The 5,436-nt window shown below is 39.1% G+C and overlaps 1 pseudogene; it reads right to left on the bottom strand.

The window, feature by feature from the left end:
• Positions 1-666: 666 nt before the first annotated feature.
• Positions 667-3,795, bottom strand: LOC137761607 (exosome RNA helicase MTR4 pseudogene; annotated as a pseudogene).
• Positions 3,796-5,436: the final 1,641 nt, after the last annotated feature.

Raw genomic sequence — 5,436 nt, 5'->3', positions numbered from 1 at the left:
AGCTTAATTGTTTTTGAAGTTTACAAAAAAGAATAATATTCTGAATGAGTTTTCTAATAATTCCCCTCAATGATATTTTACCAAGATTAATCTTGTATATTCAGTGTAGTATAAAATTTCATTGTATTACTAGATCATAATTTGTTTACTCTCTTAGTGATGGGCTTTTAGTGTTGTTTCCAGCTTTTAGATATTATGCACAAGGCTACTGTGGAAGGTCTTATGCGTGTCTCTTCTGTTGCACATGTGGAAAAGTTTTTTTGTGTATGTAGGTCTATCCAAATGTAGTTGCTTATTTATAGGGTACGCTAATGTTCAGTTTTTAAAGAAGACGGCAAACTTTTCTGGAGTGGTTGTACACTCCTACCAGCAATAAAAGAGATATTACTGATGTACCTCCTCTCTGCTTGATGCTGTCAGACTTCTTATCTTTTGCCAGTTGAATTACAGAATGGTTAACTTGTGATCTTAATTTGCATGATTCTGATTAGTAATGATATTCAACATCTCTTCTTATGTTTATTTCTTCCTCTGTGAAATGCCTGTACATGTCATTTGCCTATCTGTGTAATTGTTTTAGTCCTTTTTTAGTGGATTTACTCTTTGGAGTTATTTTTATTTTTATTTTTTTACTTTTTGCATTTGTAGTCAACTGTAATCAGACAGGTGGTGAACAATTTAAAATCCCACGTTCCTTTAGCTGACTCTTTATAAGTAGAGGCTGGCAGCAAACACAATATCTCTCTTGATTTTGGTGATTCCTTCTACAAAGTTATTTTCCAGCCCAGTGTTTCCAATGGCTTTTGCTGCTTGACACGTTTGTCGAAGTAGTTCTTCCAGGTGCCTCATACAATGAATTATGCTGCCTTCAAAGACATCCGTCATTTTGCAGATATGGGCAAATGTAGTTCCAGCTGCTCGGGTATATACTACATCCATTAAGTGAGGTTTAAATGAGCTTAGGTAAGTCTCCTCATCAATTTCCAATTTGGCTTCTGCTGAAACTTTTGCAATTCTTTTAGCACATTCCTGCATTTGACAAAATGGTCCTGCTAACTGCTCTATTAATTCGGGCATATCACTAGAATTCTCTTGAAACGCAAAGCAGCTTAGGTTGCCTGTTCTGCAGATACGTCATTGAAAAGGCCATTAAACATCATCATCTCAGTTAGGAGGAGCTCATCAGCACTGCTTATTTCACAAGCCACTCATCCTTTCATCTCTGTGACATCAGAAGATGTACATAGCAAATCCCAACCTCCTTAAAACACGTTTGCGACATTTGAATTCATCGATTTGTAGGACAGTTCTTGCTTTCTTTAGTTCTCACTTTGCAGATTTGAAGTCTATTGCAATCTGTGCTTTTTTTTCATGAAGTGTATACATAGTTTACGAATTTGGATCATTGTGAAGTGGATGAGCATACATTCTACGCTCAAAAGCCTCTACTTTCTGGATGACTTTTTTTCAGTCCTTGATCTTGAATGCCCATGTCATCAATAGAATCTAATAAGGGAACACTATCAGAAAAACGTTTCTGATCTTCCAGTATTGATTTTAAAACACTGTCTGTTGTCCAATGGTCGAAGGTCTTTAGGAATGTAAAGCCTAACACTGCTGATAGCAGACAGGAGATGCACCAAAACTGGAACAACCTGCATCTCTCCTTTCACATCAGGTTTAGCTGGTTTTGCAGTCTCAGTAGCTGAATTTTTCAAGCTCTCTTTGCTACAGTGCAGAAGTACTTCTACTACATATAGAGGATCCAGTTCACCAGAATTAGGCTTAGCATTTGATTTTTTTGAGAAATTCACTACTACACTCCAGCCAAAATCATCTCCTTCATTCTTTACCTTTACCAAACGACCTGGTCATAGAAATGGTAAACAATATTTTGGTTTGTGAATATATTCTTCAATTTACCCAATTTGGCAAGCTGTTGTCTAATCTTGTAATAGATGACTACACTTTCTTCATCTGGTATTACTGTTTTATTCTAGTGTTCTTCTGAGTTCTTTACCTTCTCTACTACTCCTGGAATTGCTCTATAGTGCTGAAACTGGTAGAAGGATTTTTCCAACATATATTCAGGATTAATTTCTTCTACTCGTAGTAAGTTCAAAACCATGTTGTAGGTCAAACGGAAAGCACTATTTAGAGGATCAGCTGAGCCCTTAAGTAGTTGTTTTCCAATCATCTACCATAAGAATTACAATTCCTCTATCATCCATTACCCTCCTTCCAGCACAACCAGACATCTGAATGTATTCACCAGAGGAAATCCATCAGAAATCCTTCCGATCAAATTTTTGGGCATTCATAAATAAAACAGTTCTTGCTGGCATGTTAATATCCATAGCAAAAGTTTCAGTGGCAAAAAAGGCCTTTATCAATCCTTCAGAAAAGAGAATTTCTATAGTTTCTTTCAAAATAGGAAGTAAACCACCATGGTGAATACCAATCTCTCACTTCAAGAGAGGAAGTACATGTTCAACCTGAGGGAGCTTTTTATCTTCATCTGACAAGCAGTCAGTTGCATTACTGAATACTTCTTCACCCACCTTCTTTTCTTCATCTGGGTTGAAATCTAATTTGGTCATTTGAAGTGCATACGGTTCATAATCTTTCTTACTAAAACTGTAAATAATTACAGGTTGAAAATTTCTTTCCATAATCATCTTCACAATTGTGAACACATTTGATGGTCCTTTTGTTCCTGTTTTTCGCCCCTTCTGATCTCCTTTTGCCAAATCACCAGCATCTCGAAGTACTTGCATCATCTTCTGTGAAGTCACCATTTTCATCAACTACAAGGTGCAGACCATCTCCCCCTGCTGGGAAAATGTAGTGCTGTAATGGAGTAGGCAGATAATCTGTGTAAATTACATGTCCAGGCTGTTTATGTAAGTGGCAAATCCACTCAGCAAACTGTCGGGCATTTGGAATAGTAGCCAAAAAAAAGACATAGTGAACATCATCAGGAAGCAAAATAATAGTTTCTTCCCATATGACACCACATTCTGAATCTCTTATGTAACGAATTTCATCAAATATGACCCAAGCAACTTCTTGCATAACTTCAGAACCTCTGTACAGCAAACATCTCAAAATCTCTGTGGTCACAGCAAGACAAGATGCCGTAGGATTAATAGTAACACCTCCAGTCATCAGACCAACATCTTGAAATTCTTCATACATTTCACTGTATTTCTTACTCAGGGCCTTAATTGGGCTAGTAAATATTACACGCTGTTTCTCCCTTAAGGCCAATGCAATGGCATATTCAGCGCCTACAGTTTTTCCTGCTGATGCATGTGCAGATATTAAAACAGACTGATTATTATCAACACACTGAATGGCTTCTCTTTGAAAAGCATCAAGAATGGATGGGTATTCCTTTACAGATTTAACAACTCGAGGTTTAAGTGGTAGATAATCTTCATCTGCAGGAAGTGCAACCTCATGTGTACACCCTTCTACAGTTTCAACTGATTGTACCTTGACTCTTGGCATCAAGTCTGACAAACTTAAGTCTTCAGTTATTGACTCTTCTACCCTGGGCTTCTTTCCGAAAATGGGTTCATCTGTGCCCTCGAAGTCTGCATCTCTCTTTTTTTTCCAATATTAGTTGACTCATTGTACTTTACCATCAAAACGTTTTCCAGCCTTTTCCGCAGCCCCTGGCAGCCCCTTCCATTTCCCCTTCTCCTTTTCCTTGTCTTTTTTGGCTGCTGGCGCAGTGGTCGAGTCGTCCCCAAACACGCTGAAGAGCTCATCCCGGAAACCGTCCTCCATCCTTCGGAGTTGCGAGACCAAATCTCCCTCCCACCCACGATGCTCCACGACCGCACTGACAGTGCCGCCAAGTGAAGCCTCAACAGGGGCCTGTGGGAGACAAAATTTTTGGAGTCACACAGCCGCTGAGACTTCTTCCCTGCCTCCTTTTCCTCCTCCGACCTTTCTTTTACCTTCTCAATCACTGGCGGATGAGCAGCTCCTTGGCTGAAGACAGAGTGCAGCGAGGGTTCCCAGCAGGCAGCTGGAGTTCTTTTTAGGTTCTTGAGACTAATCCTTTGTGATATGTATGTTAGATGTCACTTCAGTTATCTATTGCTGTTTAACAAACCACTCTAAAATTCAGTGGCTTAAATCAAGAATGATTTATTATTTCTCTAGGCTCTAGGCTGAGCTGGGTGTTTTTGCTGCTTCATGTGGCCTGGGTCACTCATTTGACTACATTTATTTGATGGCTGGGCTCGGCTGGAAGGTTCAAAATGTCTTCACTCATGTCTGGCGCTTCAGAGCTTTTCCACGTGGCTGACTTGGAGCATGGTTGTCTCAGCAGGGTAGTTGGATTTCTTACACAGTTGTTGGCTTCAAGGGGGAAAGTGGAAGCTGGCAGGGCTCTGTCGATGTAAAAAAATGTACAATGTGACAGTTGCGAGTTAAATTTTATTTGGGGCAAAATGAAGACTATAGCCAGGGAGGTGGCATTTCAGATAGCTCTGAGAAACTGTTCCAGAGAAGCAGGGGGGAAGGTCAGTATACATGTGATTTTGGTGAGGGGGGAGTATATGCAATCAAGCACATATTTTTTTGCAGAAGATTTCTGCTAGTCACGAGGTGCAGACGTCACCATGAAGGAGTTTAGTGCTTTTCTAGATATGAGGAGATGCAAGAATTGGGCTCCTAAAATCAGCTCCTGAAAATATCTATGTGAAGACCTGCTCTGCCAGTTTTTCTCAGAGCACAGAGTGCCTCATTCCTGATCTCCACCCTGAATCCCTTTCAGGGGGTGTTGAAGGTCAGCAGCTGCAGTGGCACCTGATTTAATCCTTGTAGAGGTAGATGGCAAGTGCCCATGGCAAGTGCCAATTTGTAGTTGACAGCTCTTAAGGGCTGGGCTTGGAACTGGCATAAAGTTATTTTGACAGCATTCTGTTGGTCAAAAGAAGTCACTAAGATCAACTCAGATTCAAGAGGAGGAGAAATAGACTCCATTTTGTGATGAGTAGAGAGGCATGCATGTACAAGGAGGGAAGGAATTAATGGTGGTTATCTTTGGAGACTATGTACCACATATATTTTTCAGATATCTCGCAGTATACAGCTTGTCTTCATTAAATGTGAGGTTTTAGCAAAAAAGTATTTTAATGCAATTCAGTTTATAGACTTTTATATTGTGCTCTTGTTTATAAATCTTTCCTTACCCCCAAACCAGAAAAATACTCGAATATATTTTAAAGTTTTAATTTTGACATTTAAGTACTTAATTACACTGGAGTTAAAATTTTTTTTGTTTTGTTTGTATATTTGGTGTGAATCAGGAAATATTCAATTTCATTTTATTCCCATGTGATCTTTTTTTTTTTCTAGATCAGTTTTTCCCACTGATTTGACATGTTGTCTTTTGTAATTTTCATGTTTCTAGTTGTG

This window comes from Eschrichtius robustus, chromosome 3 (genome assembly GCF_028021215.1).
Source record: "Eschrichtius robustus isolate mEscRob2 chromosome 3, mEscRob2.pri, whole genome shotgun sequence".
Taxonomy (NCBI): Eukaryota; Metazoa; Chordata; class Mammalia; order Artiodactyla; family Eschrichtiidae; genus Eschrichtius; species Eschrichtius robustus.
The sequence above is the reverse complement of the archived record's forward strand: the minus strand, read 5'-3'. Positions and strand labels throughout refer to the sequence as shown.